This window comes from Oncorhynchus gorbuscha, linkage group LG04 (assembly GCF_021184085.1).
Source record: "Oncorhynchus gorbuscha isolate QuinsamMale2020 ecotype Even-year linkage group LG04, OgorEven_v1.0, whole genome shotgun sequence".
Lineage (NCBI taxonomy): Eukaryota > Metazoa > Chordata > Actinopteri > Salmoniformes > Salmonidae > Oncorhynchus > Oncorhynchus gorbuscha.
The window spans coordinates 20,875,473-20,896,305 of record NC_060176.1 but is presented as its reverse complement, the minus strand read 5'-3'; the positions used below and the strand labels follow the sequence as shown (position 1 = coordinate 20,896,305).

General features: G+C 42.7%; 1 protein-coding gene across 2 annotated transcripts in view; it reads left to right on the top strand.

Annotated features, from left to right (window-relative positions):
* Positions 1–5,225: 5,225 nt before the first annotated feature.
* apba2b (amyloid beta (A4) precursor protein-binding, family A, member 2b) overlaps positions 5,226–20,833 on the top strand; it is a 78,832-nt gene continuing 63,224 nt past the window's right edge. The window contains exon 1 of one of the 2 annotated variants that reach the window (XM_046346176.1): positions 5,226–5,492. The gene's annotated coding sequence lies outside the window, so the exon portion shown is untranslated. The remainder of the gene's footprint in view (positions 5,493–20,833) is intronic. The other variant, XM_046346178.1, reaches the window with a different exon arrangement.

Genomic DNA, 20,833 nt, shown 5'->3' with positions numbered 1-20,833 from the left:
AGTAACAAAAAAAGTGTTAAACAAATCAAAATGTATTTAAAAATAGCCACTCTTTGCCTTGATGACAGCTTTGCACACTCTTGGCATTCTCTCAACCAGCTTCACCTGGAATGCTTTTCCAACAGTCTTGGAAGGAGTTACCACATATTGCTGAGCACTTGTTGGCTGCTTTTCCTTCACTCTGCTGTCCGACTCATCCCAAACCATATAAATTTGGTTGAGGTAGGGGATTGTGGAGGCCAGGTCATCTGATGCAACACTCAATCACTCTCCTTCTTGTTAAATTAGCCCTTATACATCCTGGAGGTGTGTTGAGTCATTGTCCTGTTGAAAAAACTCTCACTAAGCCCAAACCAGATGTGATGTTGTATTGTTGCAGAATGGTGTGGTAGCCATGCTGGTTAATTCTAAATAAATCACAGTGTCACCAGCAAAGCACCCCCACACTATAACACCTCCTCCTCCATGCTTTACTGTGGGAAATACACATGCAGAGATCATCCGTTCACCCACACCGCATCTCACAAAGACATGGCGGTTGGAACCAAAAATCTCCAATTTGGACTCGAGACCAAAGGACAAATTTCCACCGGTCTAATGTCCATTGCTCTGGTTTTCTGGCCACCCCAAAAGGTGACTGGGTGCAAGATGATCTTCTTGGTGTCCTTTAGTAGTGGTTTCTTTGCAGCAATTTGACCATGAAGGCCTGATTCACACAGTCTCCTCTGAACAGTTGATGTTGAGATGTGTCTGTTACTTCAACTCTGAAGCATTTATTTGAGCTGCAATTTCTGAGGCTGGTAACTTTAATGAACTTATCCTCTGCAGCAGAGGTAACTCTGGGTCTTCCATTCCTGTGGCGGTCCTCATGAGCGCCAGTTTCATCATATCGCTAGATGGTTTTTGCGGCTGTACTTGGAACAAACGTTCAAAGTTCTTGAAATGTTCCATATTGACTGACCTTCATGTCTTGATGTTTCTCTTTGCTTTTTTGAGCTGTTCTTGCAATAATATGGACTTGGTCATTTACCACAACACAACTGATTGGCTCAAACGCTTTAAGAAGGAAAGAAATTCCACAAATTAACTTTTATGAAGGCACACCCGTTAATTGAAATGCATTTGAGTGCATAAAATATAGTTTGATTTGTTTAACACTTTTTGTAGTTACTACATGATTCCATATGTGTTAGTTCATAGTTTTGATGTCTTCAGTATTATTCTATAATGTAGAAAATAGTCAAAAATAAAGAAAAACCCTTGAATGAGTAAGTGTTCTGAAACTTTTGACTGGTAGTGTATTGGTTTGTTTTCCTTTAAAAATAACAAAAAAGCTTTATCTGCCTTAAAACTAAGAGTCTATTTGCCTCTGCTGTGAATAAATTCTATGATCAACTCTAAGCACTTATGGTGAGGAAATTCACATGTATTAATTCATTTTCATGTGTAGATAGATAAATGTTTTTATATGAAATAACTCTTATTTTCACATGGATTTAAACAGTTGCTGTGGAAATATTTATTTGGAGCGAATTCAATAATTATACACCTTTCAGCTGGCTCTCAGAGGAATGCTCTCTCTCATTGTGAAGAAAAGCAAAATGGCCTTTTGATTTGCAACTTCTGGAAATCTAATTTGAACTTGCTATGCAACAGGACAAATGTCTTAATATAAAAATGTATGAACTGATAAGCATGTTGAGTGTAATAAGGTTGTTTCAGTGTACTAAAAGCATTTATGCTTAATTGTATGAACATTTTAAGAAGCCTGTCCAGTCTTATCTTTAGTGTTGCAGCAGGCTTTTCTTATTTCCTCAATGCCGTAGTTCTCCAGGCTGTTAGGAATTGGAGTGAAGAAATGCAAAAGGAACCTCCTCACAGTTTCCGCATGAATATCAATTCATAGCCCTCAGCATATATTCCTAATTACATTAGTCAGGCTCTTGTTTTGGAACTACATTTCAGGCAATGTGTTTATGTCGTTGACTTTCTGCGGTGTTAAACATGTAATAGTTTAATTTGATGTGAAATACGCACATTCAGTAGCTTTGCCAATAATTTGTCACCAGTCTGGTGCCTAGAACAACTTATCTTCTGCAGCAGAGTTAACTCTGGGTCTTCCTTTCCTGTGGCGGTCTTTACAAGAGCCAACTTCATCATAGCGCTTGATGGTTTCTGCAATTGCACTTGAAGAAACTTTCAAAGTTCTTGAAATGTCCCTTATTGACTGATCTTCATGTCTTAAAGTAATGATGGACTGTCATTTCTCTTTGCTTATTTGAGCTGTTCTTGCCATAATATAGACTTGGTCTTTTACCAAATAAGGCTTTTTTCTGTATACCCCCCACCCTGTCACAGCACAACTGACTGACTCAAATGCAGTAAGAAGGAAAGAAATTCCACAAATTAACTTTTAAGAATGCACACCTGTTAATTGAAATGCAATCCAGGTGACTACCTCATGAAGCTGGTTGTGAATGCCAAGAGTGTGCAAAGCAGGCTATTTGAGGAATCTGAAATATAGAATATATTTTGATTGAACACTTTTTTTCCCCCAAATGTGTTATTTCATAGTTTTGATGTCTTTACTATTATTACATTTACATTTCTACAATGTAGAAAATAGTATAAAGAAAAACCCTTGAATAAGTAGGTGTTCTAAAACTTTTGACTAGTGGTGTATCTTGGTTACATAAGTATTCAACCCTCTGACACGGATAACAGCTGTGAGTCCTTCTGGGTAAGTCTCCAAGAGCTTTGTTCACCTGGATTGTACAATATTTGCACATTATTCTTTAAAAGAGGATTCAAGCTCTGTCAAGATGTTTTCATGTCTTGCCATAGATTTTCAAGAAGATTTTAAAGTCAATTATAACTGGTCCACTCGGGAACATTCAATGTTGTCTTGGTAAGCAACTCCAGTGTATATTTGGTCTTGTGTTTTACATTGTCCTGTTGAATGGTGAATGTGTCACCCAGTGTCTGTTGGAAAGCAGATTGAATCAGGTTTCCCTCTAGGATTTTGCCTGTGCTTAGCTCTATTCCATTTCTTTTTATTTAAAAAAAAACTGTAGTCCTTGTCGATGCCACCACCATGCTTGAAAATATTAAGAGTCGTACTCAGTTGTGTTTAGATTTTCCCCAAACATAACGCTTTGTATTCAAGATAAAGCGTTCCTTCTTTTCTCTCTATCAATTAGGTTAATTTTGTGGAGTAACTACAATGTTGTGGTTCATCCTCAGTTTTCTCCTATCACAGACATATACATTTGTAACTGTTTTAAAGTCACCATTGGCCACATGGTGAAATCCCTCTCAGGCAACTGAGTTAGGAAGGACTCCTGTATCTTTGTAGTGACTGGGTGCATTGATACGCCATCCAATTGTGTAATTAATCACTTCACCATGCTCATCTGCCAATGGGTGCACTTCTTTGCGAAGCATTGGAAAATCTCCCTGGTCTTTGTGGTTGAATCTGTTTTTGAAATTCACTGCTCGACTGAAGGACTTTACAGATAATAGTATGGATGTGGTACAGAAATGAGGTAGTCATTCAAAAATCATATTAAATACTAATATTGCACACAGTGAGTCCATGCAACTTTTTACGTGACTTGTTAAGCAAAGTTTTACTCTTGAACTTATTTAAGCATGCCATAACAAAGGGATTGAATACTTATTGACTAAAGACATCTCAGCTTTTAATTTTTAATTCATTTGTAAAAATGTCTAGAAACATAATTCTACTTTGACATTATGTGGTACTGTGTGTAGGCCAGTGGCACACAATCTCAATTTAATTTGTTTTACATTCCGGCTGTAAAACAACTAATGTGGAAAATGTCCAGGGGTGTGAATACTTTCTGACGGCATTGTAATTAATTCATAACTTGCCACTGGAGGCAAAGATGAATGGATTTTATTGCGTGATATGAAGTACGATGGTTTCCAATCTCGTCCTCTTTTTGTTGTGTAATGTCGTTTTGCTAAATATGATCACTCAATGAGCTGCCCACTGATGCTTTAGGAAGAATTACTGGCTTATACATACAATCTCTCCCCCATTCAATGACATTTCTTTAAATTTGTTTTTTTTTTAAACAGAAATGCCACCCTGTTATGTGACTGGTAATTTTAGGTTAAAAAAAATATTTGACCTCATCCATTTATACAACAATAACATTGTAGTTATTTTTGTCACTACCATAAAAGCAGTGGCGGATTTAGGTATAGGTGACATGGGCAGCCTATACCCATGGTGACATTTGCATGATCGATTTTCTATCGCTCATTTTTACATCACGTCAAGGATATATCACCGTGTGGGACTGTGGGTCAATTAACCTTGTTGTGGTGGGCGCCCTGATTCTAGTTTGTTGGCAGGCCTGGGAAGGTCTCACACTCAGAAGTACGAGATGGGGCGGGGGTAGGTTGACCTCAGGTCTCCACACTGGAAGCCCGAGGTAGGGGGAGCGGGGGAATCTATCAAATAGCGCACCCCTAACTTTGTACAGTACTAATGCAATGAGAAAAATTAGTCACACTTGAAATGCTACCAAATAAACCATAATTCATTCATAATACTGTGAATATATAGTTTCACAGACGTATTGTTGCATTTTTTTCTGGTTTGTGCAAAATTGTTAATAATATAAAACCAGTCTGCACACCATCAAGGTCAATTGATTTAGTCTTGACTCTTGGTTGACAGTGTTGGGGGATGGGTAATGTATTGATGCTCTAGTGCCAGAAACAAATGTGTTTATTTATTTGTCTTTGTTACTTATTTTTGATATTTATGAGTCTTACTTTTGTGTATATTTTTTATAGTTACATGGTTTTAAATGTTATGGTTATTTATTTGTGTTCCAAATGTCTGAATAAAAATTACAGTTAGTGCAGAATGGTGCTTTTGGGGGAGCGGAGGCGCCCTGAAGGTGGGGTTCGCCCAGGGAGCCATACAAGCTAGAACCGCCACTGCATGAAAGTGATTTGAAAAGCGCAGATAATATGATTCAGAGGTTTTCTTTCTCTCGTCCATGCATGATTTATTTTAGGCTAAACGCAAATCTATAGCCAATTAACTGTGACCAACAAAAAGTAAATAGGATGGCCAATTATGTTTTGTATCATGGGTCGCACTGCACTCTTTTGTAAACCAATTTTTTTCCCTCCATTATCTTTTCATTCTCGGTGACTGGGTGGGGTTCGAGTCTATCGCCTCTGGTTGCCGCCACTCCACCGTAACGACCGGAGAAACACAAGTGTTTCATAAACTCTGTGGGAAACCCAATGGGGAGAACTGCAGTGGGGTCTTTATACACGTTCCGGGGCCGCTTCAACTGGTACTTCTATTTTTCAGATTCCGGGGCTGGTCGCTTTCTCTCGATGCAATCTGATCCCGTGCAAGTGTCTTGGAAGCATCATCAGCTTTCACAATTCTTAAAGGGAGGTGACTTGAGCGACCGAAGAACAAACGTTGAATTCAGCAGGTAAGATAGTGTGGCCTTCATTTATCTACAAAGAAATGCTTGATTTATCATTACCGGTGTGTCGAAAAGAAAGGTGTTTTTTGGTCCATTATTCCTAAAGCATCTTTTGAAGAAAGCAGACAGCAACCATGGCATAGGCTCATCATCTGCAACTAGCTCATTCACCAATATGGATTTTTAACCGCCTGTTCGACACACTTTTAATGCGGGTAAATGTGTCTAATTATCCAATACACGCTGCATTCTCCTTTGCTTAAATGCTGGGAATATAAATCTAATCTGAACAAATGTATTGTCAAAATTGTATTTGAAAATCATGGTGTTATATGGAGAAAAACATTATGTGGCCACATCTACTTCAGATGTTGTCATAATTGTAGCAGGCTGTGTAATAAAGTACATTAGCCATTGATAAATCTTGAAAAAAACATTTTGTTGACTTGTGTAATTGTAAGGTGATCTATGTCCTCTCACTCACACACACCAGCTCCATAATCATGAACAAAAAATGGACTGCTAATGAAGAGCCAGAGCCAGAGTTCCAGAGCTAGCCATACAAGAGGACAGAGCAGACAGCACACTCACTGTAATTGTTTTTGGTGTGTTGTTCTATAGAAACTCAAGGAGACATGTCAGGGTTGGTAAACTCAGTGGAGTCAACTCATGTCCGGTCTGTCTGTCTGCTGCTGCATATTGAAAGAAATGTATTTGAAAGCCTACATAAAAGCAAGCCCAACTAAATCTGAAATTGGCCTTTAAATTAGACCAAACCATGCTCTGATTACATTTTGATTGTCCTTTAGTCAGGCTTGGTAGGAATTATAACTGCTTCAAGACTGTTGAATTGTGAGATGACAGCATGTTTGGAATTTTTGCCTTAGGGGTTTGATGTCAGTCTTAGCCCAATACAAATTTTAATGAAGTCCTTGATGTTTTTTCACACTATATATACAAAAATATGTGGACACCCCTTCAAATGACTGGATTCGTCTATTTCAGCCACACCTGTTGCTGACAGGTGCATACAATCGAGCACACAGCCATACAATCTCCATAGAAAAAAATTGCAGTAAAATGGCCTTACTGAAAAGCTCAGTGACTTTCAACATGGCACCATCATAGGATGCCACCTTTCCAACAAGTCAGTTTGTCTAATTTCTGACCTGCTAGTGCTGCCCCGGTCAACTGTAAGTGCTGTTATTGTGAAGTGGAAACGTCTAGGAGCAACAATGGCTCAGTCGAAGTGGTAGGCCACACAAGCTCACAGAACGGAACTGCAGAGTGCTGAAGCGCCTAGCACGTAAACATCTTCTGTCCTCGGTTGCAACACTCAATACCGAGTTCCAAACTGCCTCTGGAAGCAATGTCCGCACAATAACTATTCGACGGGAGATTCATGAAATGGGTTTCTGTGGCCGAGCAGCTGCATTCAAGCCTAAGAACAACGGGCAATGTCAAGCGTCGGCTGGAATGGTGTCAAGCTCGCCGCTATTGGACTCTGGAGCAGTGGAAACGTTCTCTGGAGTGATGAATCCCGCTTTACCATCTGGCAGTCCAACGGACAAATCTGGGTTTGGCGGATGCCAGGAGAACACTACCTGCCCCAATGCATAGTGCCATCTGTAAAGTTTGGTGGAGAAGGAATAATGGTCTGGGGCTGTTTTTCATGGTTCGGGCTAGGCCCCTTAGTTCCAGTGCGGGGAAATCGTAACGCTACAACATATGACATTCTAGACGATTCTGTGCTTCCAAATTTGTGTCCCTTTCCTATTTCAGCATGACAATGCTCCCATGCATAAAGCGAGGTCCATACAGAAATGGTTTGTCGAGATCGGTGTGGAAGAACTTGACTGGCCTGCACAGAGCCCCGACTTCAATCCCATAAAACACCTTTGGGATGAATTGGAATGTCGACTACGAGCCAGGACTAATCGCCCAACATCTGTGCTCAACCACACTAAAGCTCTTGTGGTTGAATGGAAGCAAGTTCCCGCAGCAATGTTCTGACATCTAGCGGAAAGCCTTCCCAGAAGAATGGAGGCTGTTATAACAGCAAAGAGGGAAGAGGGGACCAACTCCATATTAATGTCCCATGATTTTGGAATGAGATGTTCGACGAGCAGGTGTCCACATACCTTTGGTCATGTTGTGTATCTTGCTTTCAGGATGACTGTAAATTAGATTACAGTAACATGATGACTGATTTTAAAGATGAATAAATACCAACCTTTTTTGGGGTTGTTTTACATAATACCCACTGTTCTGGTTGAATCAACGTGGTTTCCATATTTCAATGTAATTACGTTGAACTAACGTGGATTAGACATTGAATTAACGTCTGTGCCCAAATAACATTTGCGTGATAATACTGGCACTTTATTGTGACGTTACATTCACATTTGGAAATTCTACTTAGTAAATGGCCATTCTGTCCTAGAGCAGGTGTCCGGTTTTAAAATGGCCCGCTGGGGCAAGGTGTGCGGCTCTGGAGGCACCACGGTCCCCAGCAGGTGGGCTCACTCCGTGTCCGAGACTAGCTCCACGTTCTGGCTGGCGCCTGGCGGCCCGCCTTCTCCTGACCCTCTCCCCTCTCCCAGCCGTCAGAGAGGGTGCCCCTCTGCTCGTTCCTGTTTTATGTGTGCCACAGGAGCTGAAGGACAAACACTGTGTCGCAGCAGCCTGCTGGGATGCTATTCATGCAGCAGTAGGAGAACTCTAAATTGGACTCTTGCGGATGAGAGAGAGCCAAGAGAGAGGTTGTACTTGGATCTTGTTTCCCTTCTGCTCAGGCTGATGATTATTATGACTGGGACAAGCGAATCCGATAAGGCTTGATCTCTGTTTTTTCAGATAAATGGCTATTACCATATTTACAGCATTATACTGTACACTTAATCAAGATAAGATAATTAGATTCGGCTGTGGTCCTGTGAATGACAGATGCAAGCTACGTCTTCATAGTAGCCTAATTCAAATGTTATGTTTGAACAGAACCGTTTTCACCTCAAAAGCTACTGTCACAGACAGCTATTTATGATGTATAATGTGTCCTTTTATTTCTTTGCAAGCCAGTCATGTAGGATACTGATGTTCAAGGCCAGTCAGTTGCCCCCTGGCGGGTTGTGTCCAAGATCAGATGTGTTGAAGGTTGGAGAACTCTCTCTACTGCCTCTTGTGGTGCTTCTAGGCACGTCTCTCAGCCTGCAACGCTCCCAAGGAAATCCGTTTGAGAGTTGATTAATGTAGGAACTCGTTTGAGAGATGACAATTACTACCCCAGTTATTGCATGGTATTACTGCCTGGAACATTGGTGTATTTTTGTAGCAGTACAAATGGAAACCTTTTTATCAGTAGCTTTTCTGTTTTCAGATCATTTAAATGTCATATGCTATCTCAAAATAAATAAATAAACTACTGCTCAGAAGTAATTTGGTTAAAACAGTCTTTGTGATCAGATTTTTAGATAGCAATCCAGGTGAACCATTTTTGTGAATTGTAACCTGGCTCAGAAAGTAGCAAAAAAATATGTTTTATATATGACACACAGACACCTCAATCAAATGTATTTATGAAGCCCTTTTTACATCAGCCGATGTCACAGTGCTATACAGAAACCCAGCCTAAAACCCCAAAGAGCAAGCAATGCAGATGTAGAAGCACGGTGGCTAGGAAAACCTCCCTAGAAAGGCAGGAACCTAGGAAGAAACCTAGAGAGCAACCAGGCTCTGAGGGGTGGCCAGTCCTCTTCTGGTTGTGCCAAGTGGAGATAACAGTACATGGCCAAGATGTTCAAACGTTCACAGATGACCAGCAGGGTCAAATAATAATAATCACAGTGGTTGTAGAGGGTGCAACACGTCAGCACCTCAGGAGTAAATGTCAGTTGGCTTTTCATAGACGGGCATTCAGAGTTCGAGACAACAGGTGCTGTAGAGGAGAGAGTGGAAAACAGTTCCGGGACAAGGCAGCATGTCCAGTGAACCGGTCATTGTTCCATAGCCGCAGGCAAAACAGTTGAAACGGGAGCTGCAGCACGACCCGGCAGACTAGGGACAGCAAGGAGTCATCAGGCCAGGTAGTCCTGAGGCATGGTCCCAGGGCTCAGGTCCTCCGGGAGAGAGATAATTAGAGGGAGCATACTTAAATTCACACAGGACAACTACTCCAGATATAACAGACTGACCCTAGCCCCCGACACAACTATTGCATAAATACTGGAGGCTGAGACAGGAGGGGTCGGGAGACACTGTGGACCCGTCCGACAATACCCCCGGACAGGGCCTAGCAGGCAGGATATAAACCCACCCACTTTGCCAAAGCACAGTCCCCACACCACTAGAGGGATATCTTCAAACCACCAACTTACTACCCTGAGACAAGGCTGAGTATAGCCCACGAAGATCTCCCACATGGCACGAACCAGAGGGGGGGGCAACACGGACAGGAAGATCACGTCAGTGACTCAACCTACTCAAGTGACGCACCCCTCCTAGGGACGGCATGCAAGAGCACCAGTAAGCCAGTGACTCAGTAATAGACACCTCTGTGTGAATTGTGTCTGTGAGCTGATGTTTTAAACCTGTGGTAATGTTCCTTTAGTACAGGATGTTAACCTTGCAGGAGAGCTGCCAGCCGTGTGCTATGACTGTGTTATGAGAGATGTGGCTGTGAATTTGGGATGAGGAGAGTATAGTCAGAGGCTACTCTTTGATCTCGTGGCATTGTGACAGCTTTTTACACTCTAAAACATCCCTGTATGGCCCCATGTATTTCCTTCCTTTCAGAATAGCTGAACTGTTTAGAGGGATTCCATCACATGGCCTCTTTGTGTAGTTGCTTGTCCACAGTTTAAAATGTTCTTGAATTTCATGGGATTGGTGTGGGCTTTCAATTGCCAGGATGGTTGTAGTATGTCATCAGGACGTGTATGTTGGAAAGGGGATTTTCGTGTTTTCTTGAAGTCGTTGCATCACAGGGACAAGCTGTGTGATTACAATCTTTCATGTTTCTAAAAAACATTTTTCTGCATTTTGCTGGGGATCTACGTCAACATCGAGCCCACCCTTAGTCATACCATGCTGTGAGATGGCTTCAGAATACTCTGCTCCTTCGCTATCTCAGTCTAATGCTAAAAGTGAACAGAGAAATACAACTTTGGAACATCATTTAAAGAACTCAAAGTAGGATTCTTTTTCATTTTATACAGAATTGTTCATTCAAAAACTGAAGCTTGTGGCTATATATTTGTCTTGAGGCACTGATGTTCATTAATATAAAAGCGAAGTTAAAAACAGCAAGTCATCAGGCGTTTTTTTCAAATGCTCTAGTGGTTAGTGAGTGATGATGGCAGCCACCATTATGCCCTGCTAGGAAGATTAGGTAATTAGCAGGGCCACCTGACCTACCTGCTGTGGAGGGATGGGAGGGACGCCGGTTCCGTATTTTTAGACTCCGCATTTACCCTTCCTTACCCACCAGGTGTTCAGTTAGCACGGTCTAGTCTAATGAATGATGGGGCTCTTCAAGGGGAAATCATTTCTCGGTCCACATAGAGGTTTGATTGTTCAATCAAAGTCATAGCAGGAAGGATGACTTAGTACCAAGTCGTGATATCTGAGACTAGAGGTCTCCCCTCCAGATCTTTTACTTTGTGTTGAGGACAGAGAGGGCCCAAGGCAGTCAAGGCTGGCTTGGTTAGTGGCATATTGATTCAACACCCTTCTCGTTGATCATTTGTAACCATCATCCTTCAAAATCCGACGCCTTCTTTAAAGTGTGCTGTTTATCTGCAGGGATGAGAAATGAGGAGCACTCTGATATTCGGCCTTTGAGGGTTTCATAGCTAGGGTGGAAAGCCGTTTGATGTGCGCTGAGCAGTTTCCTGGCAGAGGGAAAACGGAGAGAGCCAGCCCCCGCCTGTGAATAACTCCCACAGTGTGTGTGACTCATATCGGTCTTTTGTAGAGAGCATGTTCCTCCTCATGCTCCTGCTCCTCTGTCAATAACCGTTGTACACTGCTTGCCTGCCACAGTTATTTCCCTTCCGTCTGTTGCTGGCGTCACACTGAACGCAATCACACCCACCTGCTCTCCCCGACCCGCCCGGCCGAGTGTGAAGTATGAACGGTGCTGTGTGCTGCTGGACAAGATTTGGTCTGTCTCGTCAGTGACCTCTAGCCCTGGTGGATGACCCAGATGAAATGGTTTTCAGCTATGAGAGATGTGGATGTCTGACAGTCCTCATATACCAGGAGGGCATTGGGTCATATAGGCTTTGCTGAGTGTGCTGATTGAATGCTGATACATTTATTTCAGTGTTTAAGGGCCAAGGCTACCAGGACATGGCACTTTTAATCTTTAGAGAAACGAGGTACTGCCATACAGCTGGAGAGAGTCACACACTGTGTGGAGTGAGAATATAGACGAGCATCTATTTTACGTAGGCTATGTATTGTACCAATTTTAAACCCTTACTAAATTATAATCTTAAAGAGTTAATTATTTCTGAAGTGCATTTCTGTTTTTGATGTAAATGGAAATAGAAATGTAGAAATCATAAATAGAAATCATCACTTGTTTTTTGAGAAACTTACCCCAGCCGCGATAGACTTCCTCGTCGCTCATTGTGCAGTGTGGGGGTGTACAAAAAACATCCAAATACTGTAAGTTCTTTTAGAAACGGACACACTGTCAGTATATCGATGTAGGTCTTTAGATGTTGTACACATGACATTGTTACCCTACTGAACCTTATCCTCGAGGCTATATTCCACTTTGTGTGACTTGAGCTGTTTCCCCTACACAGCTGGATCATTCTCCGTGTAGCCTGCTGCTAGAGTGGACGGGAGAGTTATTGCTTGATTTGCAACAGGATAAAAACAAATCTATAACATGCAGGTAAAGTTCTGAATTACACAATTTCATGTGTACAATATCTAAAGACCTGCATCACTATAAAGTGTCTTTCTAAAATAACTATTTTGGTGCGTTCTTGTTTTTCAACGCCCCCACAATGCACAAGTAGCAACGAGGAAGTCTATTGCAACTGGGGTATGTTTCTCAAAAACAAATGAAATCGCAGAAAAGGTGTTTGTACCTTTCTATTACATGCCATTTAGTGAACCAGTCCTTTAACTCCATTGAACATGTTGTTAACTACAGTACATTATAGGGCTGACACAATTACCGTATAACTGTCGGTTATGGATGAAGACTGTCATGATTTTTGACAAAAATCTTCACAACCCTAGCACATTATATTATTTGCTGGTTTTATCGGCAAGTATATCTGTGTCATGTAGACGGAACGAATGCTTCTGATGAGTTATCTGAGCTTTAAGGAGTCCTGATTCAAATCTCTAGACATTATGTCAATGGCGAGCTGGTGTCTCTCAGAATCAATGAGGTGATATCTGCATGTCATTTCCAGATCCCAGGACATTAGCATTTAAATGAACTAAACCCAATTACACAGACTTTCAGAGGCTGAATGGAGCCACCTTTTGGAAAAAGAAAAATTGGCAACAAAGAAAAACCTTGAAGCCCCTAGAGAAAGCCCCATTCACGCCTGTATAAATCATGGGTGGCACTAAAGGAAAGCTTATTAACACCCAAAGAGGGAGGCAAGGAGAATTCTCCTGTGCCTTCAAAACACCTTCAAATTGAGCAAAGCGTGGAACTAAAAGCATGCAGATCAACAATCCATATTACTCTTTCATCTCGGTTCGATTCTTTCTTTTATAAAGTAACTGGGGGGGCTGTAGCCTAGAGAGGCCTCATTTATCATTAGTAGTGACGGCAGCTTTGTGACAAGTGTGAGAAAAACTTTAGCTTCTGCATACATCCAGTCTGAAAGTCCCTGTAATCTACATACTCTTGTTTCTCATAGTAGTTAGCATGTATGTCTGCTTCTATTTGTCCTTGGGAATTACATTTACATACATTTAAGTCATTTAGCAGACGCTCTTATCCAGAGCGACTTACAAATTGGTAATTGTAGGCCTACAGTATGTAGTATGCTAGGTTATTACATTCTATGTAGGTGGGCATAGTGAGGTTGCAGGTGTGAGTGTGTGACCTTGCTATACCTATTTCCAGTCGTCCTGTACATTGCTGCAGTGGTGGAAAAACTACCCAATTGTCATACTTGAGTAAAAGTAAAGATACCTTTTAATAGAAAAGGACTCATAAGTGAGTCACCCAGTAAAATACTACTTGAGTAAAAGTCTGAAAGTATTTGGTTTTAAATATACTTAAGTATCAAAAGTAAATGTAACAGTATGAATAATTTCAAATTCCTTTCATAAAGCAAACCAGACTGCACCATTTTTAGGCAGGGGCACACTCCAACACTCCGACATCATTTACAAATGAAGCATTTGTGTTTAGTGAGTCCACCAGATCAGAGGTAGTAGGGAAGACCAGGGATGTTCTCTTGATAAGTGTGTGAATTGGACCATTTTCTTGTCCTGCTAAGCATTCAAAATGTATGGAAGCATTTGTTGTCAGGGAAAATATATGGAGTAAAAAGTACATTTTCTTTAGGAATGTAGTGAAGTAAAAGTAAAAGTTGTCACAAATATAAATAGTAGAGTAATGTACACACACCCCAAAAAACGACTTAAGTTGTATTTTTACTTAAGTACTTTACACCGCTGGTTGTGGGTCAACAAAGCCCACCTTCGTCTTTGTGTTTCCTATGTTGTCATTATTCCTACTTTTGGCTTGACTGTATTCAGTGGACCTGCTCATTAGCCGCTGTGTTTCTGGGAGGATTGCATGACATGAACATTTAGATGGAGAGAGGGCTCCGGCTATCTGCTACAATACACTACCACACAGCTGGATTGCTCTCCATCTCTCTCTACAGCAGCCATGAAAACATTGACTTATTTTAAGTTTTGATTTAACATTGATATGTTACACAGCAAAGGGCTAGCCTGCAATTGAATTTGATGTGTATCTAAAAAACTGCAGTAGCTCTTGTATCTATGGCAGTTTGAGACATTTCGAATGATGGTTAATCAATGCCATGATGGATTTAATTTAGAAACACCAGCTGAGGGAGTTTGATCTATGGCATAGAGAGAGAGAGCGAGACTTGGGGCTCGTCTGAAGTCGGTACAGCCGATCTGCCCACCTGTTTGTAGCGTTTGGGCTACACACCAATATGACCCTTCCGTATATGACCCTTATCTGGAAGTACAGTGCATTTGGAAAGTATTCAAACCCCTTTACTTTCTCCACAGTTACGTTACAGCCTTATTCTAAAATGGATTTTAGAAATGTTTGCAAATGTAAATGTTTTATTCGACTGAAATATCATATTTATATAACTATTCCGACCCTTTACTCAGTACTTTGCTGAAGCACCTTTGGCAGCCTCAAGTCTTCTTGGGTATGATGCTACAAGCTTGGCACACCTGTATTTGGGGAGTTTCTCCCATTCTTTTCTGAATATCCTCTCACTCTGTCAGGTTGGATGGGGAGCGTCGCTGCACAGCTATTTTCATGTCCTTCTGTCCACTCCATCCTGGCTTAGACTCTTTTAAAGGATATAGATGTATATTTCATGTGAGGACACTGTGCTGCCGCCTTCAAATAGAATCCAATTTAGTTTGATGTCTTTCAAAACCATCAGAGAGAAAGCTAGGGTGGGAGAGAAAGAGAGGGATGAAGATTGAGTAAGCGAGAGCAGGGGGGGCGCAAGCCTTCACAAGATAGACTGCCAGTATGGACTAAGCTCCTCAGATATCTAGCCCTTACACCCATCTGAGTGTGATCTGTTATATCTGGGTAGTGATGGCATAGCTAGAAATATGTAGACATTTTGTTTGACCAAATATTTCAGAGATTTCATTGGTGCTAGGTATCATAGTACAAAACATGATGAAACATGAATGTACATTTTTGCTTCGTCAATAGTCCTGCTTATGAAGTGCACCATGTTATCTGTATGCTGTTCAGCACCTTGGACAGTTCCTTTCTGGAGTCAGTTGTAAACACATTGTGTTGTATCTGATATCCTGGTGGAACACCTGCTTTGAACTACAGTCTGGTGAAATATCATTAGGTTCCTCACTGGGATGATGGGCAGACGGATATCTCCTGAATTGTCACACAGATGGAGTGTCACATGTTGAAGGATGACAAACAGTAGACACATCAAAACCCCAGATGACATTAGGGGTCCTGATATGGGAAAGGGGGATACCTAGTCAGTTGTACATCTGAATGCATTCAACTGAAATGTGTCTTCCACATTTAACCCAACCCCTGTGAATCGACATCCACGTCTTCGGCGCCCGGGGAACAGTGGGTTAACTGCCTTTTCTCAGATTCATTCGTTGTAATGACTAGGGTTAAAACACTCCTATCAGAGTATGTCATGGCAAAGGGGATGTAATGGTAGAGTAGAAACAAAGATGGATGATAACAAATATGCACAAATATTTATTTCATGTCAACTCTGCATCACATCAAATTGATGTATTCCATCTCTCCGTTAAGTTTTGACTGAACAAATGTTATGCATTTATTTTTCTACTGTACGTATCTGACGTGTCGCTGTGGTTGGTGTCACGAACCGGCTCAAAGCCCGTAACAAAGGGAGACAACGTGGAGATAAGGAGTAACAAAAGATATATTTATTAACTAAAGCAACTAAGGAAAATATCCAATGGTGTGTGTAATCAGTAGTCCGTAGTGTAAGTGAGTGTTTTGCATGCATGAATGTGATAATGCAGGGTGTTGAAAGGTGCCAAAGCACACAAACAAAAGGCCACCAAGAACCACACCACAATCTACAACAGGTGTCTGCATGGAGAGAGTCTCCTCCATGAATGTTGAAGAGGTCTATTTATCCTGGGAGACACCTGGCCCAGGTGTTTCCCATGTAGCTGACGACCCTCTCAACTCCGCCCACCGGCATCCTAATAAGGAAACAAGAACAAAGACAGAATACGGCAGACAGAGTGGGAGGGTCGTCACATTCCCCCCCATAAAACCGGGGACCAACAAGGACCCCGGAACAACATACCAGCCTCCCGCGTCCCAAATTGACACAGGCCTCCCGCGTCCCAAATTGACACAGGCCTCCCGCGTCCCAAATTGACACAGGCCTCCCGCGTCCCAAATTGACACAGGCCTCCCGCGTCCCAAATTGACACAGGCCTCCCGCGTCCCAAATTGACACAGGCCTCCCGCGTCCCAAATTGACACAGGCCTCCCGCGTCCCAAATTGACACAGGCCTCCCGCGTCCCAAATTGACACAGGCCTCCCGCGTCCCAAATTGACACAGGCCTCCCGCGTCCCAAATTGACACAGGCCTCCCGCGTCCCAAATTGACACAGGCCTCCCGCGTCCCAAATTGACACAGGCCTCCCGCGTCCCAAATTGACACAGGCCTCTGCGTCCCAAATTGACACAGGCCTCTGCGTCCCAAATTGACACAGGCCTCTGCGTCCCAAATTGACACAGGCCTCTGCGTCCCAAATTGACACAGGCCTCTGCGTCCCAAATTGACACAGGCCTCTGCGTCCCAAATTGACACAGGCCTCTGCGTCCCAAATTGACACAGGCCTCTGTGCCCCAAATTGATGAGGGTTTACGTGTTCACACTTACAATTTGCCCCAGCCAACCTCCTCCCCAGACCTCAGCAACCTTCGCACAGGAAGCAACATTTAAGAGGAAAGAAAACAAGACCAGGAGGGAGCAGACAGGACAGAGAGAACATGACAATACGAAACAATGGTCAGTCACGTAAACATTAGGAACAGGGCGCACGAGAGAGCGCATCAGCAATCACGTTTTCAGTCCCCCGGATGTGCCTCACATCTAGATGGAATGATTGTAAAAATAAACACCATCGCATTTATCCTCTGGTTTGGACACATCATGGACCTCAAAAAAGTGAGGGGTTATGGTCGGTGTAGACCACAATAGGTACTACCCCGACCCGACATACACTTCGAAGTGTTGTAGCGCCCAAATGAGTGCTAGCGCTTCCTTTTCAATAACCGAATAGTTCAACTGATAATCGTTAAACTTTTTAGAAAAGAAACTAACAGGCTTCTCAATCCCAGACACATCTGCTTGCAGCAAAACTGCACCTGCCCCCACATGACTAGCATCCACCTGCAAGGTAAATGACAAATCCATGCGAGGAGCAGCCAGCACTGGAGTTGAGGTAAGCAACCTCTTTGAATCTTCAAAAGCGTGTTGACAACGAGTAGACCAAACGTAAACAGCCTTAGCTTTCAGCATATCTGTCAAGGGAGCGACCACAGTAGAGAAGTTATTACAAAAACTACGGTAATAACCAATCATGCCCAAGAAACGCATCAGTTCCTTTTTAGTAGTTGGTGGTGGAAAAGCATCAATAGCCACCACTTTAGCCCGAACAGGACGCACTTCACCCTGCCCAACCACTTTTCCAAGGTATGTAACGGTCGCCTGAGCAAACTCACATTTTGCCAGATTGATTGTGAGGCGACCTGCAGCCAGACGTTCAAACAAGGCTTGAATACGGGACAGATGTTCTTCCCAAGTATCTGCATAGATCACTACATCGTCCAAATAAACAGCGCACCCGGTCAGACCGGCGACAACCCTGTTCATAAGTCGCTGAAAAGTGGCAGGTGCATTGCGCAGACCGAAACTCATAACTGAATACGAGTACAGACCAAAGGGTGTAATAAAGGCAGAGATTTCACGTGCCCTACTCGTCAGTGGCACCTGCCAATAGCCTTTTAACAGGTCAAATTTGCTCACAAACTTAGCTGCACCAACTTGATCAACACAGTCCTCCATCCGAGGAAGAGGAAATGAATCTGGCTTTGTGACACTGTTTACCTTACGGTAGTCCGTACAAAAACGGTTTGTTCCATCCGGTTTACTGACCAAGATACAGGGAGAAGCCCAACTGGAGAAAGAAGGCTCTGCTATCTTACTCTCCAGCATGTACTTGACCTCAGCATCCAGACAACGTAGTTTCTCTGAAGAAACTCTATAGAACCGCTGACGAATGGGGTCAGCACCTCCAATGTCAATATCATGTTCTATTAAGTTTGTACGTGTAGGTGTATCAGAAAATAAACCTGGAAATCTCTGAATCAGACCAACCATCTCTTTCCGCTCATCAACAGGTAGGTGAGTGAGAAGACTGTCTAAAATATCCAGTGTTTCTGAATTTTTCAATCTACCCTGCAATATACAATCGTCAGGACCAGGAACATCTTCCTCCTCATGCACAGATCTAGCACGACAAGAACCCAAGGAAACAACGGTATCAGCCAAAAGAACAGGTTTACCGTCCTCTGTAGAATCCCACTGTTCAGTCTCAGAGGAACGTGCATAATAGGGTTTTAACAGATTTACATGGCACAGCTGGTGTGCTTTCCTCCGTTCTGGAGTGGCAACTAGATAATTTTGCTCAGTGTACTGGCGCACCACTGTATATGGACCTTGAAACTTGGCTTGAAAAGGAGAACCAACAATTGGCAGCAGAGCAAGAACCTGGTCACCTGGACTAAAGTGACGAGGCTCAGTTCGGCGATCAAATATGCCCTTCATCCTATCCTGTGAAGATGATAACTTCTCTTTAGCCATTTCACCAGCGGCATACAGCCGTCGCCGGAAATCACACACATACGAACACAGGGACTGAGGAGGCTCGGGAGACTTCCAGTCATCCTGGAGAACAGATAAAAGTCCACGCACCCTATGTCCAAACACAAGGTCATTTGGACTGAAACCTGTGCTCTCCTGTGAAACTTCCCTAGCGGCTAACAGTAACCAAGGCAACCCCTCCTCCCAATCCTTATCCATCTCAGTACAATAAGCTCTCAACAAAGACTTAAGTGTTTGATGGAAACGTTCCAGTGCTCCTTGACTTTGCGCGTGATAGGCGCTAGACACATTGTGTTTAATATGGAGCTGTTGAAGAACCTGACCAAACAGATTAGAGGTAAAATTAGATCCTTGATCACTCTGAATGACCTTAGGGATTCCAAACAATGAGAGAAACTGAGTCAAAGCTTTTAACACCGATTTAGTCGTGATAGATCGGAGAGGATAGGCAGCAGGAAACCTAGTGGTCTGACACATCACAGTGAACAGGTAACTGCTACCCTTTTTAGAACGAGGCAGAGGACCCACACAGTCAATAATCAGATACTCAAAAGGTTGGCTGAGTACAGGAATAGGAAACAATGGTACTGGTTTAATAGCTTGATTAGGCTTACCAGTTAATTGACAGGTGTGACAAGTTTTGATAAAATCAGAAACATCCCTCTTTAATCTAGGCCAAAAGAAATGTCTTAATATGCGATTGTAGGTTTTCCTCACCCCCATATGTCCAGCAACGTCACTGTGAAGTTTCCAACACCAACTCACGAAGCTTAACTGGTACAACAACCTGACTAATTGCCTCCCCCAGAAAAACACTATCATGAGACACCCACTTTCTCATCAGGACATCCTCTTGGAGAAAATAGCCATGGGCGACATCTCCCAACTGTTCTATAGGCACAATTTGATCACGCAACTCTTCCAACGTGGGGTCATCCCGTTGAGCATTGATTAGATCTGAGCGGGTTACAGATAACGGGATAACAGGGAAAACAGTGACATACTTTGTATTATTATCATTAGTCGGCGCAGTGACTAGTTCGCCACGGCTCATAGAACGTGTCACTGCACACGCAGAGAACACCTCTGGGAAACTCTGTACACTCTCATCAGGAATCCCAACAAATGACGGCTTAGTGGAAACCACTAGAGATGGAAACACAACTGGCCATACACGCTCACCTGCCAAGTTATTCCCAAGGATAACGTCGATACCCTCAATAGGCAACGAAGGACGCACCCCCACAACAACTTCACCCTTCACCAGCCCACAATCCAACATCAGTTTATGCAATGGAACTGACAGAGTGTTCAAACCTATTCCCCTAATTAGAACACTATTCCCCGAATCAGTCTCAGCAGAAAAGGGTAACACAGACTCCAACACAAATGATTCAGAGGCACCTGTGTCTCTCAGGATCTTCACTGGCACTAGGTCTTTACTTCCTAACATAGACACAAAACCTTCTGTAATGAAAGGTAAATAGTCTGGATCAATATGGACTTTCACATTCTCCTGGGCCTGAGGAAATGAGTCAAGAATGAACTGATGTGGAACAGGTGCAGCTAACGCAGCAGGCTTAGATTTAGCGTAAGCACCCTTTGACCTGAGAAGTGGACATTCGTTTTTCCAATGACCTGAACCTTGACAGTAGTGACACTCCTGCCCAAAGTCAGCCTTACCATGGGAGTCAGGTTCAACCCTAGTT